A 24,925-nucleotide genomic window follows, 5' to 3' on the forward strand; every position below is an offset into this window, starting at 1 on the left:
TAAAATTGTTCTGAAATGTCTGCATGGTATGTCCTGCCGTGAATGACAATTGGTTAATTTGCCTATGAAATTAGCATGTTCTGAACTAAGTCAAAAGAATGTATCCTTTCACATGCTGAAATCAAGCTCACTTCAGAAATGAGTTTCTCCTCTATCTTGAATCTATTACTATTTAAAATGAGCAAAGACTTTGAGAACAATAACTTGGCTTTCCAATGTTATTTGGGGTGTGTACAAACACATCCACTGCAGTCTTTTCTTCCAAAACTTATACTTCTATTTTCCATTATCACAAGTTTTATTTTTCTTCTTTCAATTCATCACCACTTGCATGACCTCTTCAAAAGACAGTTATGAGGTTTATTGAAGAGATTCTTCGCAGCTTGCTTTCTATTTTTTCCTGGCCAAGCAGTTTGGTAAGGACACTAGATTAGAAATATTACTTAATAAGAACATCTATTAATAAATAGCGCTTATTATGAACACATCCCCTTTAATCCTCAGAACATTCCCATAACCTAAGTATTATTTCTATATTCATATATGATACGTATTCAATGAGGTTACTGCATACATTACCCAGATCACATATCTAGTAGTGGAGAGATCTAGACTTAGCAGTTATGTAGTTTTGTCTGACCATAAAGTCCATACTCTTCCTGCTATAGTGTGCTTCCCCCATCATTTCTATTTCTACCGTATTTGTGAACACAGGGCACCCTTCTAAATCCCACTGTCCAAACAGGAGATTTCAAAAACGTATCTAGCCATTGGTTTGAACTCTTCGAAAATGAGGCATGTTAAAATCTTGATAACAATGTTTGTTTTTCTTTTTAAAGTATCCAAGGACTATATATTACCAAATACTTTGCAATGAGTATTAAACTTTTCCTACACTAAGCTTGGGATTGAGCCATTATTCCTTTACTTTTCAACAAGCCATTCCTTCTATTCCTTTTAACTTATTTTCCTCTGATTTTAAATGGCTTTAAGAACTATCTAAATTCATTCCAGAGCTCAAACAACTTAGCCTATAAATTTGTCAGTTCTAACTTTGGGAGTTATAGATCTGTTTAAGAGTCAGATGAAATGCATATAAACACACGCAGGCAGAATTTTGTATAAAATTGATGTTAATGCTTTGGAAAATGATTTTCTTCACACTTGTCAAGCAACTTTCAAAAAAGATATTCATTTCAAGGACTAAACTCACCTCCTAGAGTTGCATGTGCCTAAGCTTCAAATGATGGGTGTACACTAGAAAAATAGGAATAAAATCATCTGACAGTATACACACACACACACACACACACACACACAACCCTCTTACAGCCCTGTCTAGAGAACTTTATAAACACACGTGAGCCGGACATACTGGTGCACGCCTGTAGCCTCAGTTACTTGAGTGGCTGAGGCTGGAGGACTGCTTGAGCTCAGGAGTTCAAGTCCAGCCTGAGAAATACAGCAAGATTCTATCTCTTTAAAAAAAATCATAGAATGAGATCATGTGCTATGCAGGGACATGGATGGAGCTGGAAGCCATTATCCTCAGCAAACTAACGCAGGAACAGAAAACCAAACACCGCATGTTCTCACTTATAAGGAGCTGAACAATGAGAATACGTGGAACACAGGGAAGGAAACAACACACACTGGGGACTGTGGGGGTGGGGGAAGGGAGAGCATCAAGATAAACAGCTAATACATGCAGGGCTTAATACCTACGTGATGGGTTGATAGGTGCAGCAAACTACTATGGCACACATTTACTTATGTAACAAACTTGCGCATTTGGCACATGTATCTGGAACTTTAAATTAAATTAAATTTTTAAAAATCATAATAAATAAATAATTTTTAAAAACCACATGTGAATTCTGTTTTAAAAAAACGGCCTGTACCACCAGGGGTACCAGGGATCCCTAATCTCCACCACGGTGAAATATGTCAAACAGATGTTTACAGACACATCTCTTAGCAACATATTCCATTCCTATCAAAACATTTGCAGATCCACATTACAAATGCTTGCAGATAGAGTTATTTGTTAAGGTCCAGAATGTTCAGAGGGAGGATTTTCTTCTAAACTTCAAGCGCAGCAAGACTTTTTCAAAAGTAAGGCTGTTGGCAAATAAATTGAAGCCCAGAGGATGACATTTTGTCAAAACAATCTGCAAACGTTTATTTTGCTGCCACAGTTCAGTTGAAACTAGTTCCTACTGAGATACTGACACTGCTATAATGTTGATTCATGCTTTTGTGGCTTCAAAAATTAATAACCGTAACTTTTGTTTTTTTAAATGGTTTGGAATTGCCAGCAGTATGCTACCTCCAACTGGCTCTAAATAAAGCAGTTAATGATTTAAACTTGTTCTTAAAGGCAGAAATGCATCTTTCTTTGCAGCTTTGGATTGTAACTGGTTTCTTATGCAACAAAGTGAAGCTAAAGATTGTACCACTGTCACTACCCAGGAAGTGGTGAAATGGAACTTCAGTTTCCCTCAGTGATTAACTCAAAAAACAAAGACTTAATGTCTATGCTATGGTCATTAAATCTTCCACGTTACAAACCAATACTTTAGTATAATGTGTGTGTTCTTCAACACTTTAATCAGACGGAATAACTAAGGCATCCACCCGGCCTCAAAATATCTCTGTAAAGCTCCATGCTTTGTCTTTAAAGACTTTCACATTTCATATTTAAAATTAATAGTTCTAGGTTTACCTTATTAATAATAAAATATTCTTTCCAAATATCCGAACAAAAGGGATGTCTCAGGTAAATATATTTATACTGTACTCAACCCCAGGAGTACTTAGAGCCCAGTCTGAAAATAAAGTCTTCTCTGCCTCTGTTTTTTGTTGAAAACAATTGCCTTTGTTTTGAAATTATATCACCTGTGTTCTGAACTAAAATGATGGGAGTTCATTTTGTATTTACTTTGAAGTAAGTATCATGTAAATATGCAAATATTGAATGTAATATAGATTGTGTCCTCATTGAGTTTTTGGGTGATACAGTTTATAAATATAACAATTATACACCCTCATACATTCATCTGATTTTGGGCTTGTAAGATGAGAACTGCTTTTTACACATTTAATAAAAAAAGGTCTCTGAAAAAAAAAAAAAAAAGGAAAAAGGTCCACATCAGTGCCTGTACCGTGGCTTGGCAATGGCTTGACCTGAATCCAGGTAAGTATGACCAACTCTTTTGCATCCTTGCAGTTTCTTATCATAATAAAACTATAATTAAAAACTGTAATCACTATTCAATGTCTTTTGTCTATTTTTTGTTTTCCTAGAGAATCCAACTCAAGCCAAAGTCCTTATATAGTTCAAAACAACTGTCTTCTAAACCTAGGTGGGCTGTAAACTATTAGGAGAGTAATTCTGGACAGGTCAGCTCTGCCTAAATCCACGGGGTCTGTATCAGTTTTAGGTTTGATACTAATAGGCACAGAATAGAGGGAGAAACAAAGAATTCTGTGGGAAAGGAAGAAACCTAAAAGAAGTCAGCCAAATTTCCAGTCTCTCAAGATTCAGATAGTTATTGTTTGGCTTGATAACTTTATAAACTCTAAGAAAATCAAACATACTATTATTTAATATGTCTAGCTTATCCAATCTCCCTTCAACAGCATGAATAAATAAGAGTTCCTTATGAGTACGCACTGCAGTCTGTAATTTTATCAGGTTATTGATAAATTCACAAACTGTTTATTTTATTTGATTTTACTTTAAGTTCTGGGATACATGTGCTGAACATCAGGTTTGTTACACAGGCATACATGTGCCATGGTGGTTTGCTGCACCTATCAACCCATCATCTAGGTTTTAAGCCCCACATGCATTAGAAATTTGTTCTAATGCTCTCCCTCCCCTTGCACCCCACTCCCCGAAAGGCCCCAGTGGGTGTTGTTCCACTCCCTGCATCCATGTGTTCTCATTATTCAACTCCCACTTATGAGTGAAAATATTCGGTGTTTGGTTTTCTGTTCTTCTGTTAGTTTGCTGAGGATGATGGTTTCCAGCTTCATCCATGTCTCTGCAAAGGACATGAACTCATTCTTTTTTATGGCTGCACAGTATTCCATGGTGTATATGTGCCACATTTTCTATATCCAGTCAATCACTGATGGTCATTTGGGTTGGTTCCAAGTTGTTGCTATTGTAAATAGTGCTGCAATAAACATAAGTGTGCATGTGTCTTTATAGTACAATGTTTTATAATCCTTTGGGTATATACCCAGTAACGGGATTGCTGGGTCAAATGTTATTTCTGGTTCTAGATCCTTGAGGAATCGCCACACCGTCTTCCACAATGGAACTAATTTACACTCCACCAACAGTGTAAAAGCATTCTTAATTCTCCACATCCTCGTTAGCATCTGTTGTTTCCAGACTTTTTAATGATCACCATTCTAACTGGCATGGGATGGTATCTCATTGGGATTTTGATTTGCATTTCTCTAATGACCAGTGATGATGAGCTTTTTTTTATATGTTTCTTGGCCGCATAAATGTCTTCTTTTGAGAAGTGTCTGTTCATATCCTTCGCCCACTTTTTGATGGGGTTGTTGTTTTTTTTTTTCTGGTAAATTTGTTTAAGTTCCTTGTAGATTCTGGAAATTAGACCTTTGTCAGATGGATAGATTGCAAAAATTTTCTCCCATTCTGTAGGATGCCTGTTCACTCTGGTGATAATTTATTTTGCTGTGCAGAAGCTCTTTAGTTTAATTAGATCCCATTTATAAATTTTGGCTTTTGTTGCAATTGCTTTTAGTGTTTTAGTCATGAAATCTTTGCCCATGCCTATGTCCTGAATGGTATTCCCTAGATTTTCTTCTGGGATTTTTATGGTTTTAGGTTTACAGACTTTAGGTTTAAAGACTTACATTTAAGTCTTTAATCCATCTGAGTTAATTTTTGTATAAGGTGTAAGGAAGGGGTGCAGTTTCTGTTTTCTGCATATGGGTAGCCAGTTTTCCCAGCACCATTTATTAAATAGGGAATCCTTTCCCCATTGCTTGTTTTTGTCCAGTCTCAAAGATCAGATGGCTGTAGATATGTGGTGTTATTTCTGAGGCCTCTGTTCTGTTCCATTGGTCTATATATCTGTTTTGGTATCAGTAACATGCTGTTTTGGTTACTGTAGCCTTGTAGTATACTTTGAAGTCAGGTAGCATGATGCCTCCAGCTTTGTTCTTTTTGCTTGGGATTGTCTTGGCTATGTGGGCTCTTTTGGTTCCATATGGAATTTAAAGTAGTTTTTTTCTAATTCTGTGAAGAAAGTCAATGGTGACTTGATGGGGATAGCATTGAATCTATAAATTACTTTGCCCATATGGCCATTTTCACGATATTGATTCCTGTATCCATGAGCATGGAATGTTTTTCCATTTGCTTCTGTCCTCTCTTATTTCCTTGAGCAGTGGTTTGTAGTTCTCCTTGAAGAGGTCCTTCATGTCCCTTGTAAGTTGTATTCCTAGGTATTTTATTCTCTTTGTAGCAATTGTGAATGAAAGTTCACTCATGATTTGACTTTATGTTTGTCTATTTTTAGTGTATGGGAATGCTTTTGATTTTTGCACATTGATTTTATATCCTGAGACTTTGCTGAAGTTCCTTATCAGCTTAAGGAGTTTTTGGGCTGAGACAATGGGGTTTTCTAAATATACAATCATGTCATCTGCAAACAGAGACAATTTGACTTCCTCTCTTCCTATTTGAATATCCTTTATTTCCTTCTCTTGCCTGATTGCCCTGGCCAGAAATTCCAATACTATGTTGAGTAGGAGTGGTGAGAGAGGGCATCCTTGTCTTGTGCCAGTTTTCAAAGGGAATGCTTCCAGTTTTTGCCCATTCAGTATGATACTGGCTATGGGTTTATCATAAATAGCTATCATTATTTTGAAATATGTCCCATCGATACTTACTTTATTGAGAGTTTTTAGTATGAAGGGGTGTTGAATTTTTTCAAAGGCCTTTTCTGCATCTATTGAGATAATCATGTGGTTTGTGTCATTGGTTCTGTTTATGTGATGGATTACATTCATTGATTTGCATATGTTGAACCAGCCTTGTATCCCAGGGATTAAGCCGACTTGATCATGGTGGATGAGCTTTTTGATGTGCTGCTTGATTTGGTTTGCCAGTATTTTACTGAGGATTTTCACCTCAATGTTCCTCAGGGATATTGGCCTGAAATTTTCTTTTCTTGTTGTGTCTCTGCCAGGTTTTCAAATCAGGATGATGCTGGCCTTATAAAATAGAGTTAGGGAGGAGTCCCTCTTCTTCTATTGCTTGTAACAATTTCAGAAGGAAATTGCTACCACCTCCTCTTTGTACTTCTGGTAGAATTTGGCTGTGAATCTGTCAGGTCCTGGGCTTTTTCTGGTTTGCAGGCTATTAATTACTGCCTCAATTTCAGAACTTGTTATTGGTCTATTCAGGGATTCAACTTCTTCCTGATTTAATCTTAGGAGGGTGTAGGTGTCCAGGAATTTATCCATTTCTTCTAGATTTTCTAGTTTATTTGCTAGAGGTGTTTATAGTATTCTCTGATGGTAGTTGGTATTTCTGTGCGATCAGTAGTGATAACCCCTTTATCAATTTTTATTGTGTCTATTTGATTCTTCTCTCTTTTCTTCTTTATTAGTCTGGCTATCAGTCTATGTGTTTTGTTAATCTTTTCAAAAAACCAGCTCCTGCAATCATTGATTTTTTGAAGGGTTTTTCGCATCTCTATCTCCTTCAGTTCTGCTCTGATCTTAGTTATTTCTTTTCTTCTGGTAGCTTTTAAATTTGTTTGCTCTTGCTTCTCTAGTTCTTTTAATTGTGATGTTAGGGTATTGATTTTAGATCTTTCCTGCTTTCTCCTTTGGGCATTTAGTGCTATAAATTTCCCTCTAAACACTGCTTTAGCTGTGTCCCAGAGATTCCAGTATGTTTTGTCTTTGTTCTCATTGGTTTCAAAGAACTTATTTACTTCTGCCTTAATTTCATTATTTACCCAAGCAGTCATTCAGGAGCAGGTTGTTCAGTTTCCACGTACATGGTTTTGAGTGAGTTTCTTAATCCTGAGTTCTAATTTGACTGCACTGTGGTCTAAGAGACTGTTATGATTCCCATTCTTTTGCATTTGCTACGGAGTGTTTTACTTCCAATTATGTGATCAATTTTAGAGTAAGTGCTATGTGGTGCTCAGAAGAATGTATATTCTGTTGATCTGGGGTGGAGAGTTTTGTAGATATCTATTAGGTCTGCTTGGTCCAGAGCTGAGTTCAAGTCGTGAATATCCTTGTTAATTTTCTGTCTTGTTGATCTGTCTAATATTGACAGTGGGGTGTTAAAGTCTCTCACTATTATTATGTGGGAGTCTAAGTCTCTTTGTAGGTCTCTAAGAACTTGTTTTATAAATCTGGGTGCTCCTGTATTGGGTGCATATATATTTAGGATAGTTAGCTCTTCTTGTTGCATTGATCCCTTTACCATTATGTAATGCCCTTCTTTGTCTTTTTTGATCTTTGTTGGCTTAAAGCCTGTTTTATCAGAGACTAGGATTGCAACCCCTGCATTTTTTTGTTTTTTGCTTTCCATTTTCTTGCTAAATATTCCTCCATCCCTTTATTTTGAGCATATGTGTGTGTCTTTGCACGTGAGATGGGTCTCCTGAATATAGCACACCAATGGGTCTTGACTCTTTATCCAATTTGGCAGCCTGTGCCTTTTGGGGCACTTAGCTCATTTACATTTAAGGTTAATATTGTTATGTGTGAATTTGATCTTGTCATCATGATGCTAGCTGGTTATTTTGCATATTAGTTAATGCAGTTTCTTCATAGTGTCCCTGGTCTCTACATTTTGGTGTGTTTTTGCAGTGGCTAGCACCGACTTTTCCTTTCCATATTTAGTGCTTTCTTCAGGAGCTCCTGTAAGGCAGGCCTGGTGGTGACAAAATCCCTCAGCATTTCTGCAAAGGATTTTATTTCTCCTTCACTTATGAAACTTAGTTTGACTGGATATGAAATTCTGGGTTGAAAATTCTTTTCTTTAAAACTATTGAATATTGGGCCCCATTCTCTTCTGGCTTGTAGGATTCTGCAGAGAGATCTGCTGTCAGTCCTTTTGTAGGTAACCTGACCTTTCTCTCTGGCTGCCCTTAACATGCTTTTTTCCTTCATTTCAAGCTTAGAGAATCTGATGATTATGTGTCTTGGGGTTGCTCTTCTTGAGGAGTATCTTAGTAGTGTTCTTTGTATTTCCTGAATTTGAATGTTGGTCTGTCTTGCTAGGTTGGGGAAGTTCTCCTGGATAATATCCTTAAGTATGTTTTCCAACTTGGTTCCATTCTCCCCATCACTTTCAGGGACCCCAATCAATCGTAGGTTTGGTCTTTTCACAGAGTACCATATTTCTTGGAGGCTTTGTTCATTCCTTTTCATTCTTTTTTCTCTAATCTTGTCTTCATGCTTTATTTCATTAAGTTCATCTTCAATCTCTGATATCCTTTCTTCTGCTTGATTGATTTGGCTATTGATACTTGTATACGCTTCACGAAGTTCTCGTGCTGCGTTTTTCAGCTCCATCAGGTCGTTTATGTTCTTCTCTAAACTGGTTATTTTAGTTAGCAGTTCCTGTAACCTTTTGTCAAGGTTCTTAGCTTCCTTGCATTGGGTTAGAACATGCTCCTTTAGCTCAGAGGGGTTTGTTATTACCCACCTTCTGAAACCTACTTCTGTCAATTTGTCAAACGCATTCTCTGTCCCGTTTTGTGCCCTTGCTGGAAAGGAGTTGCGATCATTTGAAGAAGAGGCATTATGGTTTTGGGAATTTTCAGCATTTTTGCGCTGGTTTTTCCTCATCTTCATGGATTTATCTACCTTGGATCTTTGAAACTGATGACATTTGGATGGGGTTTCTGTGTGTGGGGGTCCTTTTTGTTGATGTTGATGTTACTGCTTCCTGTTTGTTAGTTTTCATTCCAACAGTCAGGTCCCTCTCCTCTAGGTCTGCTGGAGTTTGCTGGAGGTCCATTCCAGACCCTATTTGCCTGGTATCACCAGCAGAGTCTGCAGAACAGCAAAGATTCCTGCCTGCTCCTTCCTCCTGTATGAGGTGTCTGTCAACCCCTGTTGGGAGGTCTCTCTCAGTCAGGAGGCACGGGGGTCAGGGACCCACATGAGGAGGCAGTCTGTCCCTTAGCAGAGCTCGAGCACCGTGCTGGGGGAACCCTCCTTGTCAGGATCCACTGCTCTCTTCAGAGCCGGCAGGCAGGAACGTTTAAGTCCACTGAAGCTGCACCCACAGCTGCCCCTTCTCCCAGGTGCTCTGTCCTAGGGAGATGGGAGTTTTATTTATAAGCCCCTGACTGGGGCTCTTGCCTTTCTTTCAGAGATGCCCTGCCCAATGAAGAGGAATCTAGAAAGGCAGTCTAGCCATAGCCATTTTGCTGTGCTGTGTTGAGTTACATCCAGTCCTTAGCACAGTCAGGGGAAAGCTACCTACTCCAGCCTCAGTAATGGTGGATGCCCCTCACTCCACCAAGCTTGAGTGTCCCAGGTCGACTTCAGACTGCTGTGCTGGCAGCAAGAATTTCAAGCCAGTGGATCTTAGCTTGCTGGGCTCTGTGGGAGTAGGATCCACTGCATGAGATCACTTGACTCCCTGGCTTCAGCCCCCTTTCTAGGGGAGAGAACGGTTTTGTCTCACTGGGGTTCCTAGGCACCAATGGGGTTCCAGGAACCACTGAGGTACAAAAAAAAAACACTCCTGCAGCTAGCCTGGTGTCTATACAAACAGCAGCCCAGTTTTGTGCTTGAAACCCAGAGCCCTGGTGGTGTAGGCACACAAGGGAATCTCCTGGTCTGCGGATTGCAAAAACCATGGGAGAAGCGTAGTATCTGGGCCAGATAGCACAGTCCCTCACGGCTTTCCTTGGGTAGGAGAGGGAGTCCCCCGGCCCTTGCACTTCCCGGGTGAGGCGACAACCCCCTCTGCTTCTGCTCGCCCTCCATGGGCTGCACCCACTGTCTAACCAGTCCCAGTGAGATGAACCAGCTACCTCAGTTGGAAATGCAGCAATCACCCGCCTTCTGCATTGGTCTCGCTGGGAGCTACAGACTGGAGCTCTTCCTATTTGGCCATTTTGCCATATCCCCATAAACTCTTAATGACTATTATGTGCCAGTAACTGTGCACACTATGGTGCTCTAGATGGGCTTATATCCCAAAAGGGAAAAATCCACATGTAATGAGATTACAGTAATTGTGTTTTGATTTATTCATTTGTCAATAAACATTTATTAAACAACTACTATGTATATTGAGCCCCTACTAGGCATTGCGTTAGGGTCTATAACAGAAAAACGTGGTATATGATATTTTTCTCAGAGCACTTCGGAAGCCTACAAGTATAGACTTCAGTTGGCTTGAGCATATAACATGAAAATGTGGCAAGAGAAGAGAAAGAAGACTATAAAGGTATATAGTAGATAAATCGTGAATGGCCCTATATACTTTGATAAGGCATTTAGACTTTATCCTATCATATGAATAGAAAAGTATTGAGGGCTGCAAGCAGGGAGTGGCAGAATCAGGTGTGTGTTTTAGAAGGCTATCTAGGGCAGTGCCATAGTTGGGGCAGTGTAAGAGGGAGGGTGTTCAGTTCTTTCCACATCTATCAAGTTATGATTAGTGTTGTGGGCACCTATACAAGCTGACTGCTCTTTGCATCTTGACACCTTTGGCTTTTATTGATTCCACACACCTTGAGAATACTTCCGTTTGTTTGCTATAATCCACGGTAGGCAACCTTGTTTCAAAGGGGGTACTCAACATTTCTTTTTTTTTTTTTTTTTTTTTTTTTTTTCTTGAGACAGAGTCTTGCTCTGTCGCCCAGGCTGGAGTGCAGTGGCGCAATCTCGGCTCACTGCAAGCTCCGCCTCCCGGGTTCACGCCATTCTCCTGCCTCAGCCTCTCCGAGTAGCTGGGACTACAGGCGCCCGCCACCACGCCCGGCTAATTTTTTTGTATTTTTAGTAGAGACGGGGTTTCACCGTGGTCTCGATCTCCTGACCTCGTGATCCGCCCGCCTCGGCCTCCCAAAGTGCTGGGATTACAAGCGTGAGCCACCGCGCTCGGCCTTCAACATTTCTTTTGCAGCTCTGCTCATAAATGCACTGCTTCCATTTATCAGACAACATCTGATAAGATTACCTTATTTTCACCCATACTCTCTATCTAAACTAATTTGTAGCAAATCTAACTATAGCATTTCCTGCCATAACCCAATCAATGATGGTGGTGCTGCTGCTGTTGACGATTTAACAAGGCAATCAAAAATCACAGACTTCCATTTCCTCAGCGACTCTCATTCTATATTCACCACAATTAACCCTTGGTAACCAGTTATACTGAAGTATCTTTAAGAGCTTTTTGAATTGTTGGATGCAAAATCAAAAGCAAGCTTTTAACCAGAAAACACCTGAGCAGTGTTTTCCAACCAGGTCTCATCAGCAGATTCACCTGAAATAATTAAAAACACAGATTACCAGGTTTGAGTCTCAGTGAGGCAGGGGGTGAGGGGGGAAATCAGAAATGTGTATAAAATGCATGTGTATAAAATGCATGTGTATAAAATGCCCTGGGTGAGGTTATGAATTAGGCTAATTTGGTAAACCCTAGATGGAAGCTACTGTAATAAGTTCCTTATAATTAAGGCAGCATTAAGCACATATTTTTTCTTTTAAATACTTTAATGAAACTTAGGCAATCACTTTAAGTAATTGCCACCCATTTAATGTTTACTGAAACAGTTTACAACTAATTCACATGCCATGTTCTAAATGCTTCAGGCTTACTTGGCTTTCCTACCATGCATTAAACAGTTTGTTAACTATTAATAAAGAGTGAAGAAAAATCAGAATCTGGAGGTCATTTTAATAGTTAAAAGGGCCACTGAGAAGCATGACTTATAATTAGCAAAATACATGTGAGCTCCTTATGACATTAACTAGGACCTTATGATCCATGCTTTAAAGCAAGAGCAGGCGAAGAAAAAGCAGCATCTTTCCTAAAATAAGTCACCTTTTCTTTTTGACCACTGTCAATCAGAAAAATTCTATTTTTACAGGTAACTATTTGTGAAGTGGCACTCTAATAAATAAACTCAGCACAAAATGTAGCAAAATGAAAAATAAAAATTGTTAACATTCATTACGCAATTACTATTCTTAGTGCTTAGTCCCCATTCAAAGTTCTTTGCATTTAACTTTTTCCATTTAATAATGCTAGGTATTATTATGATCTTTTTTTTTTTTTTTTGAGATGGAGCCTCACTCTGTCGCCAAACTGGAGTGCAGTTGCACGATCTCAGCTCACTGCAACCACCACCTCCTGGGTTCAAGCGATTATCCTACCTCAGCCTCCCGAGTAGCTGGGACTACAGGTGCCAGCACCACCACGTCTGGCTAATTTTTGTATTTTTAGTAGAGACAGGGTTTCACCATGTTGGCCAGGATGGTCTCAATCTCTTGACCTCATGATCCACCCACCTTGGCCTCCCAAAGTGCTGGGATTACAGGTGTGAGCCACCACACCCGGCCTATTATCCCATTTTATAGATAAGGAAACAGAGGTACAGAAAGCTAAGCAACTGCTTAAGGTCAGACAGCTACAAATAGCAGAGACAGAAACTGAAACCAGGAAGTCTGACTTCAGAACCTATGCTCTTAACCACTCTGGTGTACTGTCACTAAGAGAATTAGGGACTTAAACTGAGTCCCTGTGGAGCTCCCCAAAGAGGTAGAGGAGCTATAACAAGAAACGTAAGAAGGAAGGGTTGTTGAAAACAAGTCCAGCTTGCAAATCAGTATCCAATTCCCTACTGAGTGCCTACTATGTGTTGGGCACTGCACTCAATGCTTTAGGAAATATTACTATAAAGATGAATAAGGCAGAGTCCCTTCTCATCTTCATTGCTTCTTCAATTGTCAACTCTTCCATAAAGCCTCCCCTGGCTCTGAACACTATAATACCACTTTTCACACTGCATTATAAAGTCTTCATGTGTCTGTCTCTCCTCCCATTAGGCTGTAAGTTCCTTGGTCCATGACGGGAACAGACGCCACGTGTTAGCTCCTTTTCCAGTTCCTAGATTCCTCGTACAGTGTGCCTGGACACACTGCTGTCTCTCTGTAGATGTTTTATGAATGCATGAACGGATGAAACACAGAGGACACGGAAGTGAAATAATATGCTCTGAGATTCACAGTGTGCTAGTGGTAAAGACAGGGAAAGGTTTTGCATATCCCAGCTCTACTCCAAAGTTCTGTCTAATATAACACATGCACCACACTAGTATCTTTTTCTAAAACTGCACGATTTAACATTTTAGCATACATTATGAAAAAAACACTCACATTTCATCTTTATGCTTCATCTTTCATTTAACATGCTAAACCCTTATAAGCAGGTGCCATTGCATACCTCACTTACTGTGTCAGGCCATGCTAAAGGGATACTTGCAATTGAATCTTTAGAATGGAACAGACCTCTTAAGTAGCTCAATCTAAAAATGAAAGTTTAGATAGATTAAGTCACTCACCAAAGGTTACACTGCTAGTAAGAGACAGAACTGGAACTTAAATCTAGCTGAAAATCCCACACTAGTAATAATTGTGCTATTTTTGTGCATTCAAAGATCCAAATCCCACCTTCACCACCTACTACTTATGTGACCTTGGAAAAATTATTTAACTCCTCTGAGCCTCATTTTTATCATCTTTGAGGCAAGTAATTGAGAACTCACAGAAATGACATAAGGGTTAAATGAGCTCATGAATGTAAGGTGTCAGTCACATAGTAGGTATTCAACAAATATGTATTGATAGTCCTATCAAATAAGATTCTGCCCAGTAACTGAGCACATTTGTTAACAATTGATTTAGATAATATAACTTCTATTAATTGTGGTGCTATAAAAACAACTAGGCTGGAATGTATTTCCCAACTAAAGAGTTCCAAGTTGTCCACAAAATTAAAATTTTGTAAAAGTAAGGTTTTGCAGTAAATACAGACAGCTATAGATTGAGACTCCTCTAAGACAACTTTTACTATCTCTTTTTAACCAGTACAGACTCTAAAATACAAAGGTCAAAACCTTGCCCAAGGCTGTTATCAGTCATTGAGAATCTGGACCCAGAATTTGGTCCCATGTTCTTAATCATAGCTGGCTTGCTTCCACACTAAGGTATAGTTCCTTTTATAACAGCAATTCTGTGACAATTAACTTTATGTGTCAACTTGCCTGGGCTAAGGAATGCCCAGACAGCTGGTAAAACATTATTTCTAGGTTTGCCTCTTCTGAACGAGATCAGCATTTGAATCGGTAGACTGAGTAAAGAAGGTTGCCCAACCAATGTGCTTGGACATCATCCAATTTGGTGAGGGACAAAATCAAACAAAAAGATGGAGGCAAGGTGAATTCACCTTTGTGTTTAAGCTGGGGCATTCATCTTCTCCTGCTCTCAGACATCAGCGCTCCTGGTTCTTGGGCTTTCAGACTCAGACCAGGAATTGGCCCCCCAGTTCTCAGGCTTTTGGATTCAGAATGAATTACACCACTGGCTTTCCCTGGTCTCAAGCTTGCAGACAGCAGATTGTGGGACTTTTCGGCCTCCATAATTACAACAGCCAATTCCTATAATAAATATATATAAGCACATATATATCTCCATATACCCTCTTGGTTCTGTTTCTCTGGAGAACCCTAATACAACTTCCCATATGAAACAGAGTTTCTACCCAGTAAAGGAAGAATTCAGAAGATCTAATTACACATTCAGCCTCTGCCACATACTAGCTCTATGAATCAGGCCAAAGTTTCTTCATCGATGGAATGGGAATGAAATAGCTCTTTCAAATAATTGTTATGGGGATTAAATAAAGACAATGCATAGGAATAGGCCTAGCACAGAATAAAGAATGTAATAGGCATTCAATAGATGTTGACGAAACTGAATCTGGGGTTTTCAAGATGCAGACAAGTGTCAGTGTTTTTATTGCAAGTACTTAAATACAGAGAAGAAAGGAAGGACAGAGGGAGGGAGGAAGGGAGGGGAAAAAGGAAAAAAGGGAGGGAGGGGAAGAAGAAGAGGAAGTAAAAGAAGAAGAGGAAGGGAAGAAAAAGAGATTTGAAAAACACCTATCTGGGATGCTACAGCTGCAATTCTGTTTAGAAGGAGCAGGAAGACTTCAAAGTCACACAAAAGCCTATGATTTTGATCCCGAATTACAATGTTAAATTATGGCCTCCCATCTTATTCTTTCTGCTAATCCTAACAGAAACTGATTCCTAAGGAGCTAATCAAAAACTGAAACACAGTAGTCATGAAGAGATTCATCTGTGTAGACAGGAAGAGTTATTTTTCAAGAGGAGGTCCATTAGCAAGACACCAGAAGATAAAAGTGCCTTTAAGCATGAACAACAAAGAACCTGCAAACATTCTTGACAGGCAGACAGGGATATGTGTGAAATGCTAATAGGCATACTGATTTGCTGTGAAATAAACCTTACAACTGTGCAAATGCCATTTGGGCTACATTTTATTATAGATGACCAATCTGCTTTTCTTTATTCACAATGAAGCATTACATGAGTAATCAATAAACTCCTCCACCTCCCTTCTTACCATTTATCTCTCCCTCCCTCGCCCAGCTAAATCCTCAGATTTGTATCTGTAATGTGCCTCACCTTACAAACTGTATGACTTAAGATCACTACCACATTTGCAGAAGAGATTAAAGCAGAGGAAAATGAGGTCTGATGGAAATTACTTTACTGACAGAAAAAGACTGGCACAGCCTGATTTTTATACTTTCCTTAATGGCAGATGGTAAGCCCCATTTATAATAGAATATTGTAAACATCAGAAAAAAAGTGATTACTACAAAAAGTGAAAAAGGCTAAGGAAACATAACGCAGCTTGAAAAACAATCTGTCTAAAATCCATTTACCAAAATCTATACTTGGGTAGAGTATAGACTTTGATGTTTTCCATTCCCAAAATACCGTATTTAGGCCTAATATGACATTATCCTCTTTTCCTATATGGTTGCCAAGTTCCAATTTTAGCGTTACCTAAGAGTTACACATCGAAGGCTGGGGCATCATTGCCCTTGAAGGTCACCATTGAAATGATGTGTGTCTAGATGTGTGTCCCATCTAGAAACAGGCTGTCAAAAACTACACATTCAAGACCGAGTGCCTCTCTTCCAGGATCACAGCACACCAGGAGTGAACACTGCAGGTAGCGCACATCAAAGAGAATGAGCTACAGGCAACCCCGTTAGGTTCAAGATTCACAGCTCATTTCCATACCTTCCCTTTGCAACACAGTTTGCTGCTTTATACTTTTAAAGGTAATTTTCATTGATAAGGGATACCTGTTACCTTCATACTCTGTGGAAGTAAGCAAATCATTATGACCAAAGAGAAAAATCAAAGTCACAGAATTTTAGGTCTGGAAGGGACCTTTTAAGTTATATAGAAATATCATTTTATAAGTAAGAAGACAGAGGTTCAGAAACATTAAGGGACTTGTCCAGGCTCAGCAAGTTACTAGCAGAATCAAGATTTTTAAAAAATCATTATTCTTAGTGCATTGCTCTTTCTACCACTTAAGCATACTTTATTAATAGCCTGATTGTTTCTGAAATTTTAAAATATTTCCTTTGCTAAGACTGAAAAAAAACATCTCTATTTCCAAAGCTCAGAAGACTAAATATACAGCCTCAGACTCATATATGTACCCCCTCCCCATTTCTACAATTATCAATGCCCTTCCTACCTTGCAACTGAAATAACATCCTACTAAGCTATGCCATCTTTTGTAGTGCACCAAAGATCAAATATAGAGAACAAAACTAAGACTGTCTTACTTTTGACTTATAGAAAGTGCTCTTCAGAAGTCTGGCAGGGAAGATGACAGATGACAAGCATTCTCTGCCTAAGCTTAAGGACCTGGCATTTCTCGAGAACCAGCTGGATTGCCTGCAGCGGCACATGGAAGACGAAGTCAACAGCAGAGGTGGCTGGGATGGCTTGCTGTTGTCCTCCCCATTCCTCAAGGGATTCCTGGCTGGCTGTGGTGGCCAAACTGAAGACATCAGCAGTATTGGGCTTTCTAAGGGGCACCTGTGCTGGCAATCTGTGCAGCTCAGGCTATGCTGTGCCCAAAATGGAGATGACATTGAAGGACTGACTATTTGCAGTCACTATGCAAGGGCCCGAATAGCTCTAGATGCTATGAGGGAGGCAGAATAAGGAGCTGGGGACTGCAGGTAGAGACACTGCCTGGATTCCCTGGCTGTCATCCATTTTTTCTCCAACTTTCATGCCGCCTTTATCCTTGCCTCCCTTCCTGCAGAGTGTGCACAGGGCCTTGTCAGCCTGCACCCTGGATTCCTTCTTCCCTCTCCTAACTCCGTCAGACTGGCCCCAAGACTGTGGCTTCAAGGCCCACCAGCCCCTTACTCTTCAAGCCCTGACTATGGAGTTGGCAGATGACTCTGATCCTCAGTATTCTCTCTGGCAATGTTCCACGGCTCCTCCCTGCTGGGAGGTGGCTCCATAACTTGATTTCCCGTAAATGTGTTGCAATCCCATTCCCCTTGCTAACTACACCAGCCACCCAAGGTCTGGTGTGGGTATGAGTGTAGTGGACCTTGATGCTGCTCCTATCCACTGCCACGTATGGTGCCCATCCCCCATGCTGGCACTGTGCCATGTGGACAGCCAGGTGCCCTTCCAGCCCTCCTCAGCTGTGGAGCTGAGTTGACCAAGCTACTGTTAAGCACCTTCTCCCTTCTAGTGGCCTGGCAAGCAAGGCTGTAGGGGGCCCCCACTCTGGCACTAAGCTGCTCCCTTCACACTATCAGCCCTGATCTATGGCACTAACAACAACCTGGTGATCTATCTTCAGCGTGACATGGACCCCAACACCTACCACGTGCTGAGCAATCTCAAGATTGGAAGTGGGCCCTGTTCCACTGTCTCTGCCTCCAGCACTGCTTCTCTGCACCTCAGGGGTTAGCACTGCTGCTGCTGATGGCTGCGGGGGCCTGCTATCCACCAGATGGCCTGTAAGACCTTGGGAACACACTTCCCGGGCTCCCTGCAGAAGCTGCTGCCAGCTCCATGCCCCTACATATCACTCCGCTGGGCCTGCTGCTCCTCATCCTGGACTGCCTCATCTCAAGCCTGTCGTCACTGCATACAGCGCTGCTCATGAAGAGACGGCAGCTGCCCCCGGCACTTCAGAATGTCTTCCTCTACACCTTTGGTGTGCTCCTGAATCTAGATCTGCATGCCACTAGTGGCCCCGGCCCAGGCCTCCTGGAAGGCTTGTCAGCATGGGCAGAACTTGTGGTGCTGAGCCAGGGCTAAATGGACTGCTCATGTCATGTCCGCTGTCATGAAGCACAGCAGCAGCATCCTATGCCTCTTGGTTGTGTCCTGCTCACTGGTGGTCAATGCCGTGCTCTCAGCAGTCCTGCTGTGGCTGCAGCTCACAGCCACCTTCTTCCTGGCCATGCTGCTCATCATTAACCTGGCCATGTGCCCATGCTATGGCAGCCGCTAGTCCCTGACCTCCTTCACCCTGACTCCAGACCCTGTAGATTGGGTGCCACCATCAAAGCCCCCTCCCAGGCCTCCCTTCCACTTCCCTCAGCAGTCCAGTAACAACTGCCTTGTGAGAAAAGCTGGAGAAGTGAGAGCAGTCAGGTTATTCTCTGGAGATGTGCAGATGAAGGGGTAGCCCTAGGAGACATGAAAAATGGGTTTGATTAAGGAAATTCTTATCATCCTCCTGCCCTCTCATCAAGTTGTTCCAGACTAAAGAATTAAGATAATATCAATACCTGGACCTTAGAAATGATCCTATCCCAGCCTCATCCTGCATGAAAGCAGTTGATCAAAATGGGGTGTGCACAACAAGTGGCCTTCCTTGCCTACTTCGGTCACCCCAGCAGAGCCACTGCCCCAACGCCCTCTGGCTGGCTGCTCCAGCCCAGCCATGGTGCATGACTCTCCCATAAGGGACATTCAACCTCCCACTGTCATGCAGGAAGGACCAACTGCCACAGATTATACAAACATTATCCCAGCCACTCTGACAATCTCCCTCAGTTCTAGCAATGCCTAGAGACATGCCTCCTGCCCTCTCCACAATGCTGGCTCCCAATATCCAGCCTTTGTTCTGGAAACCCCAGAGAGGGTTGGGGCTTGACTCATCTCAGAGAATGTTGGCCCTGGGCCCTGGCTTAAGCCTCACTCCTGACCTCTCTGATCATCCTGAGAGCCATCTTGAAGCCCACAGCCTACTCGGAGGCTTATAGGAGGTACCATGCTTCTTATTCTGAGTCCTGTCCAGGCCAAGCAGTCTCCCAGCTCCCAACAGCCTGGGGAAGCTCTACACAGAGCAACCTGAGACCAGGTACAGGTCTCTCAATGTCTGACCAGGTACCTGTAGCTCAATCAGTATCTCTTCAATTACATAAGCAGTAAGGTCTTAATAAACTATTCTAGGGTGTACAGTGGTTCCTCCAACAACACACACAAAAAAGTGCTACTCATTTCCTTAGCACCTGTCTCCAAATGCCCTATTTCCCATGGCCTAAACAATAGAAAGACTGGTCAGTAGTCAATTGGCTGAAGTCATATATCCTTGACGCCACTTTTCTGCCTCATGGATAGCAAAAATGAGAGTCTCTTAACTCAGTTAATTCCACAGTTCATTCAAACTCAAGATAAAACTTTTCTCTGAAATTCAAATGAGGCTCACATTATGAACACCTAGATGTGTTAGACGTCCTCCTTCAGAAAAGCTGTTATGAAAATAAACATAATAGCTAGAATAATAAATAAAATTTGCTAAGATTTCCCTAAAGTTGGACCCTAGAGAACACTTTCAGCAGAAGAGTTAAAGGAGTTTCCAACGGAAAGAACGAGCACATAAATTGAAGATAGAGCCAAGCAAAGAAATGAAACTGGCCACTCATGTACGAGGCCAGAAGAATGAAAACCAAGTCCCAACTCATCATCAGAAACCCTTCTCCAAACTAGGAAGCACAGATCCTACCCATATCTGAACCTGAACTACTTCCTGTTGACATTTTCTAACCTAGAGATGGCCCCAGCATCCAACTGATAAAACATTTTCCAGGATGTGAAACTTGCCATAGGAAAACTGAATCTCTTTTCCTATGTTGTTGACTGTGTAAGCAAAGGACTCTCCTGTTACCAGAAGAGCTACATAATTTCTCTGAAAAGTGTGGAATACACATTTGACCGTATTTACATATTTGATGACCCATAAAACTATTCTTTTAAAAATTGATAAATTTTACTCTTTAAGCATCAATATAAACTATAAAACACCATCAACCTTAAGGGTTGAACTCAACCCTTAAAACACTAGTCTTTCACAAGGCTGTGTAGAAACTAAGCCTTTATTTATCTCTGTTCTGTGCCTCCTCCTTTCTCCACCTAAGGCTGCTTGCAGATCCCAGTATGAAATTAGCACACCTGTGATTGTCACTGCTTAGCAGTAACCCTTATATAAATATGCCTTTTGATGACCCAAGCTGGGTATATCAGTTCAAATGTCTTCTCTGGAATTAAGACAACTCATGGGCATTTATTACTAACGTTTTATTGTACCAGCGAGACTAAATGTAAAATAATAACAATAATCAACATTTGTGTGGCAGTTTATGGTTCACAAAATGCTTTTAAATATATTATCTCATTTGAAGCTCACAAGCCTCAACCAAGATGGGGAATGAAAATGGAAACAGAGCCTCAGAAAGGTCACAGTACTATTAAGTGGCAGAAGCAGAACTTGAACCAAGGTCTTCTGAATTCAAATCCTGTGCTTTTTATACTTTGCCAAAAGAAATGAATGTATTGGTTAATTTTAAAATTATATGTAAGATTCACCAATGCTGGCTGGGCATGGTGGCTCAAGCTTATAATCCCAGCACTTTGGGAGGCTGAAGCAGGCAGATCACCTGAGGTCAGGAGTTCTAGATCAGCCCAACCAACATGGTGAAACCCTGTCTCTACTAAAAATACAAAAATTAGCCAGGGGTGGTGGCACATCCCTGTATTCCCAGCTACTCAGGAGGCCGAGGCAGGAGAATCACTTGAACCTGGGAGGCGGAGGTTGCAATGAGCCAATATCACGCCACTGCACTCCAGCCTGGGCGACAGAGCTAGATTCTGTCTCAAAAAAAAACAAAAAAAAGATTCACCAATACTTTCATTTCTTTTGTCAAAGAGTGTGTGTGCATGTGTGTGTGTGTGTGTGTGTGTGTGTATCAAGCCAGAAAGGTAGATGTAAGGATAAGTAATTATCTTCTATAGCAACAACCACATACATGAAAACAAAGAAGGGACAGTTTCTTTTTTTTTTTTTATACTTTAAGTTTTAGGGTACATGTGCACAATGTGCAGGTTTGTTACATATGTATCCATGTGCCATGTTGGTGTGCTGCATCCATTAACTCGTCATTTAGCATTAGGTATATCTCCTAATACTGTCTCTCCCCCCTCCCCCCACTCCACAACAGTCCCCGGTGTGTGATGTTCCCCTTCCTGTGTCCATGTGTTCTCATTGTTCAGTTCCCACCTATGAGGGAGAACATGCGGTGTTTGGTTTTTTGTCCTTGCGATACTTTACTGAGAATGATGGTTTCCAGTTTCATCCATGTCCCTACAAAGGACATGAACTCATCATTTTTTATGGCTGCATAGTATTCCATGGTGTATATGTGCCACATTTTCTTAATCCAGTCTATCGTTGTTGGACACTTGGGTTGGTTCCAAGTCTTTGCTATTGTGAATAGTGCCGCAGTAAACATACATATGCATGTGTCTTTATAGCAGCATGATTTATAGTCCTTTGGGTATATACCCAGTAATGGACAGTTTCTAACAATCTCAGTGTAATATGACTTCACAGAGACGGTGTGTGATGCTACACGGCAGCTGCAGTGCTCAGGGGTAGTAACAGGGTCAGTAAGCAAAAGAAGCTCAGAGTGTCTACCTGGAGAAGCAAACTCATTCCATGATGCTGGTGGTTCCCAGCACAAAGGCTGTAGCAGCATGCCTCTGGGCAGGGCACAGTTAATGCATATTCTTCTAGGACTCTGTCCCACAGCCAAGTCTCTAGCTGAGTTTTACAAGGACCTCTTTGTCTTGGGCCTCCTCCCAATACATGGGAAACCTCAGAATGTCTCTTGCCACTGGGTGCAACTAAGCTTAGCCACTTAGTATTACTGGCTCTCAAGGGTGGCCAACTAGTCGAGCCAAGACATATTTCCAATACTTCTCAGTCCTACAAACAACCTATACATTGTAAGAACTTATCTTTAACAGAAGATTAGAGGATTTTTTTTCCAATAATACTTTAAAATCCAGATGAGAGAACGAACTAATATCCAATGAAGGATAATTTCTTATGTTCTGCCCTTTATTTTCTATCACCTAGCCAACAAGGCAAACGGATAAGTCTGTGAAATGACAGATCTACAAGGACAGAATACTTATAACTTGAAAAACTGAGAGAGCAGATTTTCAAGTATGTGTAATAAGTGAAGAATTATTTGAGATTATCAACTCAAAAATATGCCAAACACACATAAGTTAACCACTTTTTTAAATTAAGAAAATATTAAGGATACAACACATATAATTAGTAGCAATCATCAAATCATATTTCCATCTCCCCAAATACCTTTCAATTTTTAAAACATTATAATTCAGTCTACCATGTATAAAAGTACTAATGGTCCCCCCCCCCAAAAAAAATACACCCAACTCTGAATAAAAATAAACTTCAGGAATGTAGAGTTTTGCTATTTTTCCAGATGTTTCTTTTAACATAGAAATGCTGCATGCCATTAAGAGGTACAAAGTGAATTTTCAGGTTAACAGTTTATTGATCATTATACGTGAGACAAGTCAATTTATAATTATATCTATAGCAAAACACAGGTTAGTGTCTTTCTACATGTACATTTAAATGCATGTAAATCCAAAGAGAAGAGAGTAGACGAATAACTCTTCATTAGGCTCAGGGCAAATGGGTGAAGAGAGACTTTCACTTTCTGCTCCGTTATTTATGCTCTGTATCATATGGCTTTTTATTTTCCATATTGTTTAAACTATGAAAATAAATACTCAGTCATATTTTATTTGTATAAGGTATAAAAGAAAGAAAATAAAAAAAAACAGGTTAAAAAGAGTTGGTTCAATTCTTGGACCATTGTATCAGTGTATTCTTGAACCATTGTATCATTCAGTGGTTGTTAAACCTTAGATTTTGTCTAAGGTTATTAAACAACCACTGAATGATACAATGCCTTAGAAATGGAGGACTGAGGCCAGGCACGGTGGTTCACGACTGTAATCCCACCACTTTGGGAGGCCAAGGCTGGCGGATCATGTGAGGACACGAGTTCAAGACCAGCTTGGCAGACATGGTGAAACCCATGTCTCTACTAAAAATACAAAAATTAGCCAGGCATGGCGGTGCATGTCTATAATCCCAGCTACTCTGGAGGCTGAGGCAGGAGAATCACTTGAGCCCGGAAGGCGGAGGTTGCAGTGAACCGAGATCACACCATTGCACTCTAGCCTGGGTGACAGAGCGAGACTCCATCTAAAAGAAAAAAAAGAAAGAAAAGAAAAGAAGAGGAGAGGAGAAGAGAGGAGAGGAGAGGAGAGGAGAGGAGAGGAGAGGAGAGGAGAGGAGAGGAGAGGAGAGGAAGAAATGGAGGACTGAGCAGATGCTGCAATAAATAAGCATCTTTGATTTAAAATAAGTGACATCATTAAGGGTTCCTCAAAATGAAAAGGCAGGAGACAAAAGGCAATTTTCTTCTCCAATCAATTTTGAAGAATTATGAAAAGGAATTCAGTTCTTTGATTGCTTCCTCTTTTAGGAAAATCAAGGTAAAACCTCTGAAAATTTCTTCTGTTGGTATTTAAAAGGATCTATACATCCCACAATGAAAGTACCAGGCCAGGGGTTGCTGGATATACACCTAGGGTTTGCAGCTCCAGGGTCTAATCTATCCCCTCAGCTCAAGAGATAATTCCTCACCATTTATAAATATAGAGAGATACAGCAACAGTTCCGTTCCTGTGTGTTAGAGTATCATGGGAAAAGACTCGAAATATAAGCAGATAACTCCTAAATCCACATCTACAACCATGATGTCCCTAAATTCAGTCCATCTCCAATGATCTACATTCCCAATTATCACTCCCTACAGAAATGAGCTGTTTACCACTTCAAACATTGAAATTGTTAATTTCCCCCAATCAACCAAATCTAAAAATTTAACATCTAAAAAAGTATACCTTATGCCTTCAACAAACCTAAATGCCTGAAATTATAGCACAGTAAATACTAGTCTCAGAAAAGCAATGAGTTGTAAATCATTTGTTTTACTAAGACTGGATTTTTGTCATAGGAAAAAACTAAACTGTCTTTTTGACTGGTGACTTATGTTATAAATTAAATATAACTCTGCATATTATATTTATAACAATTATGGGCACCATTCATTCTTTACATATCACTAGCAGAAGAAAGCCAACTACTTTTGAAGCAGCAAGTCCTAAAGTTTACATTAAAAGAGGACCCACAATAAAGAAGAAATCAGTTTGGTAAAGGGTTATCCCCGTCTTTGGTCCCAAATACAGTGGCATATGTGTCTTCTGTAATTAATGGCAAAATCTCTCTCACAAGCAATTTCCAGATGCCGTACTTAAAGTACAGTTAATCAGTCTTTGATTCATCATGAGTTTGGGAATGCTTTCCTAACAGGCATACTTGCTACCTCACA

General features: G+C 40.5%; 1 protein-coding gene and 2 pseudogenes across 6 annotated transcripts in view; 2 read left to right on the forward strand and 1 right to left on the reverse strand.

The window, feature by feature from the left end:
• SLC4A4 (solute carrier family 4 member 4) overlaps positions 1-24,925 on the reverse strand; it is a 491,407-nt gene that overhangs the window by 245,084 nt on the left and 221,398 nt on the right. The gene's annotated exons all lie outside the window — the stretch shown is intronic.
• On the forward strand, positions 16,867-17,268 carry LOC129492269 (SLC35A4 upstream open reading frame protein-like; annotated as a pseudogene).
• On the forward strand, positions 17,401-19,332 carry LOC129491919 (probable UDP-sugar transporter protein SLC35A4; annotated as a pseudogene).

Source organism: Symphalangus syndactylus, chromosome 10, assembly GCF_028878055.3.
Source record: "Symphalangus syndactylus isolate Jambi chromosome 10, NHGRI_mSymSyn1-v2.1_pri, whole genome shotgun sequence".
NCBI classification, from domain to species: Eukaryota; Metazoa; Chordata; class Mammalia; order Primates; family Hylobatidae; genus Symphalangus; species Symphalangus syndactylus.